The 18,550-nt window shown below is 53.0% G+C and overlaps 1 protein-coding gene across 2 annotated transcripts in view; it reads right to left on the bottom strand.

The window, feature by feature from the left end:
- The window catches only part of PTK2B (protein tyrosine kinase 2 beta), a 116,764-nt gene extending 99,900 nt beyond the window's left edge, over window positions 1-16,864 (bottom strand). The window contains exon 1 of one of the 2 annotated variants that reach the window (XM_028519425.2): window positions 16,412-16,864. The gene's annotated coding sequence lies outside the window, so the exon portion shown is untranslated. The remainder of the gene's footprint in view (window positions 1-16,411) is intronic. The other variant, XM_028519436.2, reaches the window with a different exon arrangement.
- Window positions 16,865-18,550: the final 1,686 nt, after the last annotated feature.

An 18,550-nucleotide genomic window follows, 5' to 3' on the forward strand; every position in this document is an offset into this window, starting at 1 on the left:
GAGCGATAATATCAGGCCCAAGCTTGTGCTGGGAGGGGCAGGGTGGGAGAGGGAGGGTATGGAGTGGGGGGACACACACAAAAAAGAAAGCTTGCCATTTGCCTAAGGAGTAAAGGAGGGAGTCAAGAACTGAGTCTAGGGGTCTTTTCCAAACATAGGGCATGTTTCTATTCTTTTTCCTTTAGCCAGGAGACTTGGACAAATAAGAGAAAAAGAAAAAATAGGGAAAAGGCCGGAAGGCAGGGAACAAGGTTCATGAATAAGGTAGAGGCTGGTGGAGAAAATAAGCTATAACCAGTTCAAGGCACATTCTGTGAGTCTCCCCCAGGGTGACCTTGTCATTAAACCGTTGTAAATAGGCAGCAAAGGGCAGTAGTTCCCAAAAATGTGTCTGGGCCTCTTGGGCTTCTAGCATTCATGAGGGTCCTCAGGCCAGGGGATACCACAAGAGCCTGGGAAACCTCAGAGGTTTCATTGGAGAGGAACAAGGCAAAACAGTAAGAACTAAAAGACAGTCTTCAGGAAAGGTACCAAGTTTGGAAGTTATTCAAGTGTTGAAGAAGGAAGAACAAGGGCTTGGCTATCTGGAGACCAAGAATCGGAAGGTGCAGATCTGGGGGAAGTGCAGGAAGGAGCAAAAAAAAGAGAAGGATCTGTCATAAAATGAGATTCCCGAGGCGGACTTGGATGCCAACGGCCTCGCTTTTTTTTTCTTTTTTTTTTTTTTTGCCTGAGGAAAACATTCTTAATACAGATCTGGGGGTGGTAGTTCCCTGACTGATACAGATTAGTAATCACAGTATTTTCAAGGCTGACGAGCCCACTGACAGCTCTGGCACGCAGCCACACCACCTCACGGACGGAGCGCAGCCAGCCCCTTCTTGTGCATCTCCTTGGCCTTTGTGGATACACTTTAAGAACTAGGGGCCAGTAAGGGCCAAAGTAAACAAACAGGCCTTGGCTTGTTTTGATCTGTTTTTCAAACCTTCTCAGTGATTAAGCAGACACTGATGGACCAACTCCCACCATAGCCACTGAGGGCAGACACAGGCACCATGACGGTGACCACTAAGAGTTACAGTCTCACTGGGAGGGACAGCGCTCTGGACTGAACATTTTTGTCCCTCCAAGACCCGAATGTTGCAGCCCTAACCACCGTGACTGTACCTGGAGGTGGTGTGGGCCCTGACCCGATAGACTGAGTGTCCCTGTAAGAAAAGGAAGAATGACCAGAGCATTCTCTCTCATTCTCTCTCTTCTCTCTCTCTCTCACTCTCTCTCTCTCTCTCTCTCTCTCTCGACTTGGCGCACACCAAGGAAAGACCAGGAGAAGACGCAGCAAGAAGGCCAAGGCCCATGAGCCACAAAGACAGCCTGCATCAGAGACTGACCCTGCTGCACCCTGATCTGACTTCCAGCTGCCAAACTGCGAGAAATCAATGTCTGTTGTTTAACCACGTGCTCATGGTGTTTTGTTATGGCAGCCCACACCGACTAAGACAGAGGCACGCATATGAGCAGCAATAAAATAGGACAGAGGGAAGGTCCTGTCAGAGTCAGGAAGGGGGTTGAAGGAACAGAGAGGATGGGGAGGAAGAGAGACTGAGGGCACGCGAAGTTGGCGTTAGGGCTCAGGCCTGGAGGGGTCTGAGAGGTGGGAACTCAGGAAGCCCCGGAGAGGCATTCCTGGTGGGCAGAAGACCATGGACAAAGGCCAGAGCAGGGAAAGTCCACCAAGCCCTCAGGAGCCTTGGGCAGATGAAAGGTGGGGCTCAATGGCAGAGTCCATGGAGCCAGGGTGTGTGTTCCAACCAGGGTGGGCATCAAAACCATGTTTGGAGTGTTAGGAACAAAACAAAGCACCCCTGGCTGGTGTGGCTCAGTGGAGTGAGTGCTTCCTGTGAACTGAAAGGGCACCGGTTCAATTCCCAGTCAGGGCATGTGCCTGGGTTGTGGGCTAGGTCCCCAGTTGGGAGTGTGCAAGAGGCAACCAATTGATGTATCTCTCACACATCAGTGTTTCTCTCCCTCTGCCTCTCTTTCTCCCTCCCTAACCCTCTCTCTAGAAAGAAAGAGAGAGAGAGAGAGAAAGAAGAGAGAGGAAGGAAGGAAGGAAGGGAGGGAGGGAGGGAGGGAGGAAGGAAGGGAGGAAGGAAGGGAAAGAAAGAAAAGCAAAACCAAAAAAGGAAGACGCGGTTGCCTGGGTCTGACTGCAGAAGTGGGGGTGCGTCCAGGGTGTTCCAAGTACTCGCCCCCGAGTGACAGACCTGGCTCCGCACCAGTGGTTTTCAGCGTGTGGCTCCGGGCCAGCAGAATTCACCTCACCTGCAGGACTGCTGGAAATGCAGGTTCCCAGGCCCCCGCCCAGACAAAATGCAGCAGTGACCCTGCAGTTGGAGCTGGCAGTCTGTGCTGTCAAATGCCCTCCCAGTGCCTGATGGCGTTGACCTTCGAGAAGCTCCACTCTGTGCTACACTGGAGGGCCCAGGCTGCTCCCACTCAGAATGTCCCCCAAGTGCACTCGCCCTGAGACTGGGAAGCCCACTGCTCCCAGGTCTTTTTTAGCAGCTGATGAAACTGTGTGTGTCTCATTTTCCTGTAAGTCCCTCTGACACCCCTCACTTCCACAGGTGTCCGAGACCAGCACCAAATTGCACTTCCTCTTCAGCTCGTTTCCCTAAAACCTCAGATCCCAACAAACGTTGGCTGAGTACAAGGTTCACATCCTGACATTTGCTAGAAAACGTCTGGGAGGCAAAGGGGCACGAGACAAGGTCCCTGCCTTCTGCCGCTCTGTTTACCAAGGCATGCACTTGTGAAAAATAATTTCATCTCCAGGCAGCACGTGCCCAAACAGCTGGTACAGCCGAGAGCTCCGACAGGAACGGTGCGGAAGGCGGCACGGGAGCCTCTGTCCCACGCCCCGTCCCTTTCCCTCCACCAGAGCCTTCTGGTCCTGGGCATCCCGTCCGCTCCACAGCTCCGGTGGAACACCCTATCCCTAGTGTCGGGCAAACATTCGCTATCTGTCCAGCCCTCGCTCTGCAGCAGGTGACGTCTTCATAGATTCCCAATTCCTGTAGAGGATGTACCATCCCACCTGCTGCACTTCCCCACTGGATCCGGGCTCGTCTGGACAAGCCCGGCTCTGTTCTCTCTGCCCACTCCCCTCTGCACACAGACGCGAAGGGGAAGAAGGCAGCAAGCTGGTTCCTCTCCCGAGCCAGCCCTGTGGGCCAGCCCTTGCCGCCGTCCTCTCTGGCCAGCCAGCAGCGTGGGTAGCGGAGACACCCAAGCCAACAGCAGAACTCCAGGCCACAGACACGGCAGCCTTTGTCCGAGCCCCGGAAATGCCCGTCTCCGAGTCTCCAGTCCAGAGCCTTCTCCGTGTTTGGCCCCAGAGCTGCTCGGACCCGGGGCCAGAGTCTTCTTTTCCAAAATACAAATCTGACTCTTACCTTGTTAAAAACTCCCATAGCGATATAGCCTATGTATGTGATTATCTTATACGTCCTATAGGTTCCTGTTGTTAGAGAACAACATCCAAGGCCGAGAGACCATGACCAAGGGTGACTCCTCGGTCCTGCTGGATTCAGCTCCCTGAGCGGTTCACAGCTTCCCAAACAGGTCATGCTCTCCTTATCTTTAAACACGCTGTGCTCTGCCCTTGGAAGAGCATCTCCTGCCCTTTATCTGCCTGGTGCATTCCTATCCATTCTTCAAAACCCTTCCCGGAAGCACCTCGTTTGTCAAGCCCTTGGAACCTCCCCCAGGTGAGGGTGCCGCCCTGCCTGTGGCATGTGCCCACCCCCCCACAACAGGGCTGGCTCCCCTGGGACTGCTCACGCTGCTCAGGACTTCAAGCAGGATGGTCTCTCGTTCACATGTGTCTCCCCAAGCCTGGCACGCACCTGGCCCACAGCAGGTGCTGAGGAACGGGGAGCTGGGGGGGATCTCAGGCTCACCACATCAGAGCCACTGAGCCCACATCCTCAAAAAGAGAAGCAGGACTGCAAGGAGGAAGACTGGGCACTCTCCGTCCTGGCAGAGGTGTAAAAACCAAGGGAAACCCCCACTTGGGGGGACAGTTTAGACTCAGTCTTGCTGTGGCCCAGAAGGAAAGGCTAGCAGTCCCCACCCCTGGGATCCCATCTAGGAACGGACTGAAAGCCAGTGGAACGGACCCAGAGGTTTGCCTGGCACACACAGACCTGAACCCCTGATTTCTGCACAGGCCACCGTTGATAAAGGAAGGGGTCCCAGCTGTGTCCCCACGTGCTTCCCCTGACTCTCGCCCCCTGCCCTCAGCTCCAACCACGCACACTGCAGAGTAAATGCCACAGGAGCCTGTCCTTCTGTCACTGCCTTGGGGGTCTCTCCAGAGAGCAATAGCAACTGCCACGTATTCCCTCTCCAGAGTCTGTGCCTTTAGAAGCCACCTCTACAGCTTTCACCCAGGTCCCTGTCACTTCTTCATATGTCTGGCCACAGTTTCCATTTTTGCCCCTTTACCTGCTGTTCTTTCTCTCTACTTTCCTCACTCTACCCCAGAACCCAGAGTCCTATTCTCCAGGTCGCCTGTGTCTTCTGAAGAGCAGACCGAAGGGGGAGGCTGGACGGGGCAGTGCGTGGGACTCACTGGTGAACTGCGAGTGAGTGTGGTTTGGAGAAGGATGAAATGGCCCCGCCACAGAGGAGGGCGAAGGCAAAGGCCCTGGAGGGAGGCACCAGCAGCCTGGACGCCCTCCGGCCGGTGGAATGGCAGCAGTGGACTTGGGGCCTGAACAAGGCGAAACATAAGAGAACCCTGGCGTCACGTCACAGCCCTGAAGGCCCTGCTCCAGCACCCGGACCCCTGAGTCAGTCCTGCAGTCGTGCTACTTGGTCGTCGGGCGTCTTGGTCACCTGCAGGAAACTGGGCTGACGCAGGGTCTCCCCTTTCAAAAGATGATGAAGACATTCCAGACAACAGAAAATACGGTGCTTCATTTCTAACTTGTGACTGCAAACCCGTTTTCTACACAATTTTAAATACGATTCCATAGAGTGTAAGACAAAGACCAATGCTGGTTTCCCGGGTAGGAATCAAGGGGGAATAAGGAGAGGCGGGTTAGTGTGGTTGGCTGGTCGACTGGCTTGCCGGCTTACATTCCTTCCTTCCTCCGCTCATTCATTCACACCGAAAGTCGTCTGTCCATCTGTGCATCCACCACCCATTTCTAAGTATTATACATGTTTAAATATAAGGTAAAGCTCTCCGCCTCCCCCAAATTATCTGTCAGAAAAGAGGAAGTTTATATTCGAGCACTGACAGAATTCTTTCTCAATTTCTCTGTTTTGAACCAAAATACACTGTTTGCAGAAAAATACTAATTAACCTGACACCAACTCGGTCAATGCAAGTCTCGGATGCCGACAAAGGTCACAGGGTGGAGCGGTCGGGTGTTTAGCACGGCGCTCTAATGCAGGGGTAGTGACTTCCCTTGGGGGTCTAGCCTCAAAGGTACAAGTACTGAATATCGTTGTAAACAAATATTTAAAAGATCATTTAAAAGCAATATACTAAGTGGTATACTGTGGATATCTAAAAGAAATACCGTCTAAAGGATTTGATTAGACATTTCTCCACAGCAGACATACAAGTGGCCAGTAAGTACATGGGAACATGCTCAACGTCATCAGTCATAAGGGACATGCAAGTTAAAACCACAATGAGATACCACTCCATGGCCACTAGAATGGCTGTAGTGAAAATTACAGACAATGACAAGGTGTCGGTGAGAACAGGGAGAAACTGGAACCGCCACACGTTGGTGGCGGGAGTGTAGCATGGTGCCGCTGCTGTGGAAAACGGTTCAGCAGTTACTCAGAATGTGAAACATGGAGTTATCACACGGGCCCGCAGTTCTACTCCAAGGTATAAAACTAAGAGGAAGGAAAACATATGTCCACACCAAAACCTGTACACCAGTGCTCACAACAAAATTATTTATAATGGTCAAAAAGTAGAAACAACTCAAATCTTCATCAACAAATAAATGGATAAACAACATGTTACACAGCCACGCAATGGAATATTATTTGGCAATAAAAAAGGAATGATAGACTAATACAGGCTACGGCATGAGTGAACCTTGAAAACATTATGCAAAGTGAAAGAAACTAGTCACAAAAGGTCACGACGTTGCACAATTCTGTTAATACGAAACGTCCCGAATAGGCAAATCCTATTTAAAGTAGATCAGCGGTTGCCAGGAACCGAGGGGAAGGGAGAGTGAGGAGTGACCGCTAATGGTTTCTCCCCGGGATGATGAAAGGTTCTTCAAAGACACAGCGGTGATGGTTGCACAACTCTGTGAATTCACCAAACTGTACATTTTTTAAGGATGAATTTTATAGTATGTGAATTATATCTCAAAAAAAGCCATTATTAAAAAAACATTGGTGGGGTGATCCCACTGTAAGGTATAAAAATGCTGAATCGCTATATTGTACACCTGAAACGAACATAATCAATGTAAGAGTGTATGCTGACTACACTTTAATTCATTCATTCATTCATTCATTAACTGAACGAGCACCTTCTGGCCTAGAGAAATAGCCAGCTCTCCTTCGGGACAAGGACGTGGGCACAACGCAGGCGGCCGATTCAAAGAGAGGCTCTGGGAGGCGGAGGACAGTGACGTCAGAGGCGTGAGAGAAGCGTCTGGACGTGGTACCCACGGGGAGGGTTGGGGAACGCCATAGTTTTTAATTTGATGTATTATTTTATATAGTCTGTGATTTAAAACATGTGTCACTAAAACGAAGTGTTAAACATCACCGTGAAACATTCACACAGTCACTTTTTTCAACAACCCTCCTCCCGGGAGGCACTGGCTGTGCTCATCGCAAGCCTACTGTGTGCTGGGCACTGGCTGTGGCCTGGACTCATGACCTTGACCCCCAGTGCCGAGAGGGTTCTGGCCTCAGTGGAGCTTACAGTCTAGTGCGTCTGAATGGGAATGAGATGAGCCTGAGGCAACTACTATGAAAAGTTTGTAAAAATAGTAAAGCCTCGTGCATCGTTCTGCATGTGTGGCGCTCAAAGGAGGAAGCCCCGGACTTCCCTCCCAGGGACACCTGCACTGGCTCCCAGGTGCACGCCGTGTGTCTCTTCTCCGAATGCGCATGTATGCACCACCCCTGGCCTCAATGCATGCACCTGCCATGGCCCAGGTGGGATTCCTTCCCTGAGATCATTCTTTGCTGAACTCACTTGAATCCTGATCCGCCCTCCAGCCCCTGTTACACATAAGCAATGACGACCTCATGACTGGAGACCTGAGAAAGAGCCAAGATGATGGGGGCCCAGGGACTGCCGCAGACATGGGTCCAGTGTCCGGCAGGCACTGCCCTGCCCACACCAACCCTGGGAGGACCTTCTGCGACCCGGTTTATTTACTGGGCTTTCTCCCAACATCCTTTTGGAAGAAAACTCTCCACTTGTTGACAAGTCCATCTCTCCTCCCCCCTTGCCATATGTGCAAAGGAAAACCCTGAGGCTTGACCAGGCTTACCCGGCTGACTCAGTCAAGGTCATGTGGTGGGACAGTGACAGAGCCATCAGCGACCAGACCCAGGGATCCCCAGGACTCCCTGTTGCAGGGCAGCACCCTCTCTGTCCCTCACACCTTTTTCTGGGAGTGAACACAGGTGGGTGGCTAAGTGTTGGACAAACAGGTGTGGGAAGGATTTTTCTGCACAGACAAGTAGACAAAGAGGCACTCTGGGGACAACAGAGGACCACCCGCTGGAGACGAAAGAGTCAACGTGGACTGAGTATTTTCAGATCTTTGGAACACAAAACCCAGAAGTCTCCACATGCAATTCCTAAAGGTCAAAGTCCAGATTACGGAAACTGCCAGCTTCTGCCCGGCACATCTCTGTCTGGGACCCCGACAGCAAGTTCACCCTCTACAAAGGTGCCCTGTCTTTTTTCCTACTCCTTTCTTTGTTTTGTCATTTATCCTGGCCTAGACGGGCTCGGTAAACTGGAGGATGAGGGAGAGGAGAAGGCAGGGGTGTGATGGGTTAGAGAGACACAGAAGAGCTTAGCAGAGGGATCATCAAGCCCCCGCTCTACACACTGCCTCCCTCTCAGGGCTCTGGAAACCTCCACCTTCCAGAGCAGCAGGGAATGCATCCCGATCTCGAGGGAGAGTGAGGTCCCTGTGCTGGTCACTGGCTGTCATGCCACCCAGCACCGGCAGTGACGAAGATCACATCCGGTGCAGGCGAATCAGGCATGAGTGTGTAGACAAAGAGGGAGCTGGAACTCCTATTCTTGGAATCTGAGGGAGTTTGGAAGGAGAATCAAGGGAAAAGCACCTCCTTGCCCTGAGGAATTTCACACCCCAAAACCCAAGCCCAGAGACTGCAGGAGATTTCCCAGGTTGGGAGCTGAGCCAAGGGCGTCAGGCTGGGGCAGGCGTTCCGGGCAGGACACGGGATTTGAGCAAAGGTTTCATGGGGACCGGAGAGCAGATGGGGAGAGTATGGGGAGAAATCAGGTGAGCAGGGGAGACAAGGCTGCATTATGGAGGGCACCGGGCAGTAAACCTAAGGGGTCTAGGTTCGCCCAGAGGCACTGTGGGAGCTAGAGCTGGGAAGGGGAGGGGCTCTTGGGTAATGTTGGGTGGTATTAGGTAACAGGCTTGGCCAGGGAAAAGGGAAGGAAGGAATGAGAGGCACATGGAATCTGTAGGACCCGTCAGTGAGGGGGAAGACAGGAATGGAGAAAAGCAGAGAAGAAGAGAAGGGGAAGACGACTCCAGGGTTTTTGACCCGGGGACCTAAGAGAACAGTGAAGGCATGAACACCGGGAAGAACTCCAGAAGGAAAAGATGGTTTGGTGTGAGAAAATGATGAATTCAGTTCCCGACATGCTGCATTTCAGATGGGTTACTTGAGTGGCAGTGTCTTGCAGACTCTTGCAAGTGGAAGGCTGCAGCAAGGGAGGAGGGTGAGGCTAGAGGTGGAGCCCAGGAGTGGTCTGAACTGATGGGGATGGGTGGGGGCCGATCCAAGTGCGTGTTCCTCCTCGATTCTGGAGGAGACCACCATTAGCCCTCTACACGGGCTGACACTTAACACGTACCCAGCAAGATGAGGTCTGAGGAAGAGGACTTATCTGTGACTCCAGAACACGAAAGGAAAGGAAGGAGAGTGGCAAATTACGCACATAGCCTCGACAACGTGATGCTCCCATACCCTACGTCTTTTACATTCATCTAAGGACCGACTTCAACCCAGAGGACATAGAGGCTCTGAGTGACCGGCAGATCCTCTCCAGGACCCCCAAATCATCCTGAATTCCACAATTTATCCAGCTTCCTAAGACCTAAACTGTTTATGATAATGGCCTACCTGCTCCTCTTACAAGCTCTCTTCATTCTGATCTACTTTACACACTGCCACCCAAATCCAATCAAGTTCCCCTCACCCAAGACAGTATCTCGACAGCTCCCTGAAGCCTTCTCAGTGAAGCTCAACAGCTCCCCTTGGCCTGCGGAGTGACGTCAAAACGCTTCAGCTGCCACGGTCAAGCTTTACCTTCCTTTCTGCCCTTACACCTTATCTTCGTTGTCTGCAGTACCCTCGGCCCCACCCAAAATGAGTCACGGGAACGAGGACTTCCCACTCACCTGCTTCTATTATTATTTACACTCTTCTTTGACACAACCACCATCCCAAATTTCTATGGCCATACCTTACCCAACCTTCCAGAGCTCTTCCAAATGTCACTTCCTGCAGGAAGCACTCCTAGATTACCCAGACAGAAGTAATCTCTCCACCCTCACACCTCATTGCACTTTATAAGTACCTCTCTTATGTCACCATAAGTCTCCGTCTTGTCTGACAGCTATTCATCTTTACGTATTACCTCCCCTACCAGACTATAAACTCACTGAGGACAGATACAGTCCTTCAAATGTGGGGAAATAAGAATATGCCCTAAGCATGACAGAGGTGAAGAGGTGAAGAAATAGTAAACAAATGCCCAGCACACGCTACAAAGAGGAGAATCAAGACTCAGAGGGATCACACGACTTGGTAATGCCACGGCGGTAGAGAGTGAGAGCAAAGACTCGGACCCACCCCTTTCTGGCCCCAAACGCCTTCTCTCTCCAGGGACAGTGCCTGGCGGGAGTTGACAGGGCATTTTCACCCAAGGCAAAAATGTCTCTCAGTGCCCCTTTGAGGGATGCCACACCATTTCTTCATTTTCAAGTGAGTAAAGTGAGGCGTGGGAGAGTGAAGAGACTCACCCAAAGGCACCCAGCCAGCAAAGGGCAGACTGTAACCGAGGGGCCTATCCCCCAACTCCAGATCGCCCCCCACCGCCCAGGCTGACCACCGCCTGAGCAAGCAGGGATGCTGCCTGCCTTGCGCTGGGGGCTGGGGACCAGGAATATGACTGGTAGGAGCACTTTCAGCTGTGCCTGTGGATCATCTGCAACCTGCCTGGAGCAGGAACCGGGGGTGGGGAGAGTGTGAACCTGAGCTGCAGGGAGAGCAGCCAGGCCCAGGCTCCAAACGCTCCCGGAGAACAAAGAGACATGCCTGAGGTTAGGGAGGGACAAACTGCATTAATTTAGAAACCAGGAAAAGAGGTGATGCTTCCAGTGACCGGGATCAGGGGAGGGATCGGCTGGAAAAGGGAACCGCCCAGAAGAGCAAAGCCCAAACTCAGGGCAGAATTCCCAGCAGGTCTTTGAGGAGCCTCAGGGGCCCACCTGCGACATGGCAGGGATCGCAACAGCTGGGCGAGTCCGGGAGTCAGGTGCAAGACCCTCAGAGAAAGAAGGGGCTGGAAGAAGCGGGACAGCGGTCCTGGTGCCCACCCTCAAGAGCTGTTGGGAGAAGTGCCCCCACTGAAAGGAAGACTAGTCCATAAGACAAGAACTGAAGCCAGCCCCAAGTTCTAGATCCAGGGCCAGGTGCACCCCTCTGAATCTCCTCTCCAGGGATTTCAGAACGTAAAAGGGAAGCAGGGGATTGGCAAGGAGGAAAATGTTAGTGAACTGTAGCCAAGACAGAAAAGGGGAAGGCTCACCCTTCCATGGGTCGTGGCCATCGCGTCGCTGGCCTTAGTTCCAATCACGTTGACTGGCTGCCTCGTAAGAGCAGCGGGAGCCTTTAGCCCTGGGAGAAGGTGGGAACTGGGGGAGACCCGGAACACCAGAGGACCGTCCCCTCCTGCAGCCTGCAGCCTGCTCACAGTGTGCCTACGGGGCCCTCGAAGATAAAACCCTGCAATCCTAGCTCTCCAACCACGAGACTAGGTAAAAAGTGCATGGGAACACGCAGTTTCCAGTGCGCTCTCTTAATCAAACTGTCATCGTGAGTAATAATTTATGCCTTGAGAAATAGCAGAGTGACTCAAAAAGCTGCCCCCTCCCCCAGCGCCACCCCCTCGCACAGCTCAGCTCTGCTGAGAACCCTGGAGGGGGAAGCCACCATTTTCTCCTGCCCATCGCTCCCTCTGCACCTCACACAGCCACTTGGAGTCCCGTGTCTGATGGGCAGCCGGAGAAGTCTCTGTGCTGGCTGAAGAGCTGAGAGCTGAGCAGGCCAGCTGCTCGGCAAACACAGTGAACTGAGGGGCAGGGAGGGAGCGAGAAACAAAGACTGTTGTCCGTGCAACGCACGTCCACCGGACGGCACTCACAGGGTGCCTGCCCCTCGGAAACCGGCCTCTGTGCTCAGGGGGAAAAAGTGTTTCCCCATCAGCTCAGATTGACCGTGAGTTAAAAACAGAATGAAGGCCTACTGTGTGCTGCCTGTTAGAGGACTAGATGTTTTAGGTACAGACGAGGCTATTTTTAAGCTGGTGCACGTGGCCATCTGGGAGGTTCAAATACTGAAATAGGCTACAGGGGGGGTACATGTCTGCCACCCAGCCCCTGGCTGCCTGACTCCTCCAGCCCCCATGCCCCGACCCCGGGGGTCTCACTGACCCCACCCAGAGCGATGGCTCCTGTTGGTTCTGTGAGGTGCTTGCCCATGCTTTTGAGGCTACTAATATTTTGAATCTGACTCCCGGTACCAGTCCCACTGTACCCTCACATGAAGCCCTGTTATCACCTCTGTCTTGCAGGTGAGGAAGACAGGGCTCAGGGACTTGCCTAAGGTCGCACACTGAGTGCAGAGCTGGAGTTGGAACCCAGACGACTCGACCACCCGACCACCAGCCATGTTCGTGCTGCAGAGACGGCTGCCCCTCTCCTTGCTCTCCCCCTTTACCGCAGAACTGAGGCAGGGTCTCAGGGAAACTCCCGGTCACCACGCCAACAAGAACTTCTCTTCAGCCCTGGCCGGTGTGGCTCAGTGTACTGAGCACCGGCCTGCAAACCAAAGTTCGATTCCCGGTTCGATTCCCAGTCGGGGCACATGCCTGGGTTGCAGGCTGGGTGCCCAGGTGGGGGCATGTGAGAGGCAACTGATCAATGTACAGTATCTCTTGCACATTGACGTTTCTCTCCCTCTCTTTCTCCCTCCCTTCCCCTCTCTCTAAAAATAAATAAATAATATCTTTAAAAAAAAGAACTCCTCTTTGTTCCCATCCTTTCAGCCCTGAGCACACCAGCAGGTACATAACTGTGCTCCAACCACCCCTGGGTGGCCCCCTCAGAGCACCATTTGTCAGCCCACAGCTCCTGGGCAGGGGAACACTAGGGGCAGAGGCCTGCGACTTGGGGTCCACCCCAGGTATGCCTCTTCCCCTGCTTCTATCAACCATCCTTGCCTCAGCAGAATTCAGGACACACGGAGCTACTGCCCCCACCAAGGAGGGCTATGGGCCAAGGGGCATCTTTTCCCGGGTCTTCTGACCAATGCAAAGGGGTGTAAGTTGCAGTAGGAAGATTAAGGCTGATGGGGGAGGAGTCTGTGTTCGTGGGGCAGGTGTGAGGCTGGGACCCTGGCACTCAAGTTCTCAGTCTCTCGGGATCTTCTGTAAGTGGGACCCCGCCAGGTTTAGGTCCATCCTGGCTAGAAGGACGGGATGAATGATGGCCCCTGAAAGACGGGCTTGGTCCCAGAACTGCCCGACAGTCACTGGGCAGGGAACACTATTGTCTTTAGTACAGGACCAGGTGTCCCGCTCATGCCCCCGCATGTGCTGCACAGTCAGATTTAGGGAACACCAGTAAGTCCAGTGATACAGGCATCTTTCCTGCAGGACTTGCCATGACCTTGACGGTGCAAACACGGATGACAAATCTCCGAGAGGGCGCATCTGGACATTTCCCCAATGGGGCACAAGAACTACTTCATGGCACAGAGCTTCTCCAAACACCGTTTGGCAAATGCTGCTCTCAAGAACGGGTGACAAAGGGCTTATCACTGGGCAGGGGGATGGGAAGATTTAGCCACTGGAAAGAGGGACCATTTCTAACCCAGCAGTTCCCACAAGAGAAACACACTTTCCACTTCCTCTTTCTCTTACCAATTCTTAACTCCCTTCTGGTTCCCTTTCAGGAAGCCCCAACTGTGGTTCTAGAAATGCCCCCAACTGACGTCCAACCGTGGTTCCCAAGGCACCCTACTTCACCTACTGAACCCTGAGTCTATGTTTCTAATAAACCACTCATTATAAAAATGGAATGACGCCAGCCAAACTTTAAGGAGCATTCATCTGTGTCAGGCACTGTCCTCAGTGTTGTCTGCGGGTTCTCTCTTTCAACTCATTCATTCACATTTCCCTTCAGTTAATTCTCCTTCGAGCTACTTCCTCTCCCCCCCCCCCCTCACTGCCCTCCAGCGGGAGGGCTGGACATCTCCTCCCCAGGAAGCTGGTCCTCTGGGAGGGGAAGAGCAAAGCTGAAAAAATGATTCCGACTCTCCCTCTCTGCACAGGAGCTAACCTGCTCTCTCACGGGAAGCAAGACCCCCCTTCGCCTGTCCCCCTGGGACCTCTGAGTGCTCCATAAATGGAAATGGAAATACACGAGCCCTGAGCACTTCGCGGTTGCTACTCTGGTGGCCTCAAGAAGGTGTTACAGAAATTAATATCACGACGCTTTCTTTTGTACTCACTAGGCAATCTACATACATTATCACCGATCCTCCCAACAAACCCAACAGACGGGGAGTCTTGTCCTCATTTCAGAGACAAGATTATGGGCTCAGAGAAGCTAAGTGGCTTCTGTGAAGCCTCACAGCAGGCAAGTGGCCAGGCTGGGATTCGAGCCCAGGTCCAACCCAAAGCCCAATTTCTTTCTGAGGGTACCATCCTCCTTCAGCTGTGGAGATAAATGAGCTGACCGAGGAATTATTATATTATTTCTTGTTTGTTTGTTTTTGTTTTTAAGAAATAACGTTGTCAGTCAGTGAAGTCCCAGCCTGGAATCCAGAACACTGATTACAAGGTGAATCTGTCTGGAAGCTCTTCTTCTGGCCCCTGGGCACCACCCACCCTTCCCTTCCCATCATTCTTCTAGAGCAGAGTCGCCTGATAAAATACCCGTCACCCGGTTCAACCTGAGTGTCAGATAAACAATGAATGATTGCTAAATATAAGTATACCCCCAAATACTGCATGGGACATACTTATAGCTGAGAAATATTCATTGCTTACCAGAAATTCAAATCTGAGTATCCTGTATTTTTATTTGCTAAATCTGGCAGCCCACCCTAGAGTGGGAGGCATGCTGGGAAGTCTCAGGCCTGGCTCCAGGTCCCAAGTGTTGCTCCAAGCCGAGTTGCCATGGCAGCCTGAGCAGGCCGTTCTGGAGCTGTCTCCACTTACCTCTCCTGCTTCACCTCGCCCCTGCACCCTCCATGTGCTGAACACTCTGAGCTGCTTTCAGTTTCCTCCGATGCGTCATGCTGCTCTGGCCTACTGTCTCAGCACTCGCTGTGCTCCATGCCCGCTCTCCCCCCTTTTCCCCCTCCCTGGCTAATTCCTATGGATCCTTCAGGTCTCCACTTAGCGTCACTTTTTGCCAGGAAGCCTTCCTGGGGTGCATCCCTGACCCTCTGCCCCCACAATCCTCCAGCACTGGGTTAGTTAGCACCCTGCCCCTTCCTATCCAGACCCTCGGCATCTACTACATTGCTCTAGGGAGCAGGGGCTGGGTCACCTGCACTGCTGTCTCTCCTCACCCAGCCTGGCCTCAAGTAGGAAGTCGGTAAATGCTTATTGAATGAATGAATGAATGAATGCAGGCAGAACGTCCTGCCAGAGCTTAGTCTCTTAAATGCGACTACTTCCTTCCTCCCTTCCATCTTGACTTACTTTTTCATTTCTGCCTGCTCTTCTCCCTCCCCTAGAGGGACTGTGAAAGGCTGGGCTTAGGTCCACAGCAGCATTTCTTGGCCAGGACTCAGGTGAGGACAGCCACCGTGGCACAGAGGGGCCTCCTCACGTCCCCTAGCTGATCATGCCAACCAACTGCCCCTGTCGGCTCAAGTCCCGCTGCAGGTCAGCAGAAAGCTCAGCTCTTCCTCCTCTGAGTTACAAACCCTCCTGTAAATGCCCCCATCGTGTCCCAACTTCGGCTCTCCTTGCCCCCCTGACCCTTTGAGAGGAGTCTAACTGGATTGAGCTCCAAGTTCGGTGTGGGGAGATGCCAGTGTCAGATGGCAGAGGGTTAGGGCAGGTGGTGGGGCTCGGTGGGCTCAGAACATCACCCATATGTTCCCCGCTCACCCACCCGAGGCTTTGCCCACGCACAGCCTGACAGGAGAAGGCAGCACAGAACTTAACCCTTTAGTGGCATCCAGGAGGTAGTTTCACAAAGAACCAGCGCGGTGGTTGGTGGTAACTTTGCCCCCACAAAACACACACACACACACACACACACACACACACCCCGGAGCTCTGCCTCTTCCCCCTTGCAGACTCCTGCTTGCTTCCAGTGCGGGTTTGATTGGGAAGATGCCCTCTCAGGGAGGAAGAAGTGGATGCAAGTGCAGCGAGGTGCGCATGGGAGCCTGACCAGGGTGAGGGTCCGAGGGCATAAGGAAAGGGGAGAAGGCGGGGCGCAGGGAGCTGCTCAAAGGCAGGATTCTGAAAAGCCCTGCGTGAGGCTCTCTGACCTCACCTTTAGAGGCTGATCGCCTTTCCATGCCTTCTCGTCCTGGCCCCCAGACTCCCCCCTCCGAGTACGTTAAGACGAAAATGAGGGAGAAACACCTTTTAGCCTCAAATTAACTCCGAAATAGACTCCTTCTCCCCCTGCGGAAGATTAGCAAGCCCGGAGGACAGCGTACCCGCAGCTCCGCCTGCTGGGTCCCAGGCTGCTTTACCAGGAACTCGGTCCCGTCTAGGTACTCACATTTCCAAAGCACCCACCTCCACCCTTTCCACCTGTCCAGCCAACTTCTGGCTGGTGCTCAGCCCCAATCGCGGCAGAGGACTCACGCGGAGGGAAGCGCCGGCTCCAGCGGTGGCTCTCCGCGCGGCCAGGTGAGGCGGGGCTGAGGAGGTGCAGGTGAGTCCGTCAGGGCTGTGGCAGGTATGGGGCTCCGGAGGCTCCGGAGGCCTCCGCTGAGTAAGAGGTTTGTGTTTTCCCCTCTCCTCCTCCTAGTTAACCACACCCCTACTGCTCTCCTCCCCACTTCCTTAAAGGGTGGGGTGTGTTGTCTGTGGTGCTGAGTGTGCCTGCTCCAGCCTCTTACCATAAACTCTGAAATAGACGCCGCCTTCATTCCCTGAGCGGCACGTGCTTACCCACCTCAGACGCCGTCTGCTGCCATGTGCCCTCTCGGGCATGTGCCCCTGTACCCCTACCACTCCTCCCTCCTCCTTCCACTCCACCTGCAGACTTTTGCAGGGCACACTCAGAGGTTGCCATTTCCTCTCTAGCCTCCAGACATATTTCAGAGCCAGAGACTGTACCTGCCTCCCATACTCTCAGCACCTGTTTCTCCATGTCCTAAAGTGCCAGCCCCTTTTCAGGGCACCGGTGAGATCTGGTGAATATTACCCAGAGCTTGACAGAACTCAGGCCAGGTCCCTGTACTGCGATAGGGCAGGACCAGAGGGTGGCACCAGAATGCTCACAGAAGCTACCAGCCTTTCCCTTTCCATTGCCCAAGTGAAGAGGCTGCTTCACCTCTTGACTCAGGCCAGTAGGGCAGTAAGATTCAAGGCAGTCATCCAAGGGCACTGAGTGACCTCTTCCCTGTGTCACTAACAAGATTCCAGACTGTCCTGAATAGAAAGAGGTGACCTAGGCTTAGTATAAGGTCAAAAACTCAGTGTGTGCTCAGTGTGCCCCACATCCTTAAAGCTCCTCTCCAGGGTCCCCACCCCAAACGTCTTCACTCTGTGTCCTGTGAAGGACTGGGACCTCGCACGGCTGGAGGATGCTCTTCGGAAGGCCGGCCCTGAGGACGGCAACTCCTGCAGTGGCGCAGCCACGTGTGACAGCCCAGCAATACACAACTGCCCCCATGACACGTCCTGACCCCCAGCTGCGCAGCTGCCCCAGGAGAACAGCAGGAAACGTCAGTATTTGGTGAGCATGTCTAAATGCCAACCACTGTTCTAAGGAAGCACCCAGATTACACGATTTTATTTAATTCTCCCCATTTTCTGCAAAGAAAATGGAGACTTAGCTAATACATCTGGCCACCAAGTCAGAAAGTCAATGTTTCTCAAAGTATGATCAGTGGACTACCTGTAGCTTTTAAAGTGCAGATACCTAGCGGCCGCCCCAGGTCTACTGAAAATCAGCATCACTGAGCCTGGGGCCCACCTGTCCCAACGGGGTAACTTACAAACCATCTGATGGGAGCTCACGGCCACAACTGTCCTTTTTCACCCATCCATCGTGGTCCCAGCACTCACTTGGAGCCTTGGGAGTAATGCTGGTGACCACACAGCATTCAGAAGGTGGCCAAGTGGGTGTCCAGGAGGATCTTGGCCAGGGCTTGGCGAGACAGGGCAAGTCAGAGTAAACTGGAGAAAGCAGGGAAAGTGTGGGAGAGACAGGTGGCTAACTGACCACACTGCAAGGAAGTTGTCAGGTGGCTTCAGAAAGTGAGTGTCCCCTCCGTATTCTCGTGCATAGAATGAGGTGAGGAAGTGCGAGTGGTGTGAGGGTTAGACACCTACATGAAGTGTTCAGGGTCTGTGCTAGGATGGTGATGGTCAAAACTAAGTGCACAATGAAGCCATACTGGCTTAAGAAAAGGTGTGTGTGCGTACTGCCCCCATGTGGCCAAGTCCTGAACTACAACCTCGTTAGGCCCCCCGATTCCAGAAAGAAAAGTTTTCAGATAATTCAAAATTTTCAGAGGTTGTTGAATTCTTCAGCGATTTTTTGAAGCTCCAAAACTTAGCTCCTAGGCTAGTAGAATCATAAGTTTAGTTGTTATAAATGCCTACAAGAGCCTAAAAGTCCATGTAGGTGCTCTAAAAATTTTCTATCAATGGCTCATTGTGGGTTGGGATAGTGCTGTACCCCAGTGAAGAAGCGAAACTATTTTCTTTCAATCTGCTTCTGGCTGCGTCCAAGCAGAGACGGTGCTTCTGTGCAGGCCTGGCTGGAAGTGG

Source organism: Phyllostomus discolor, chromosome 8 (assembly GCF_004126475.2).
Source record: "Phyllostomus discolor isolate MPI-MPIP mPhyDis1 chromosome 8, mPhyDis1.pri.v3, whole genome shotgun sequence".
NCBI classification, from domain to species: Eukaryota; Metazoa; Chordata; class Mammalia; order Chiroptera; family Phyllostomidae; genus Phyllostomus; species Phyllostomus discolor.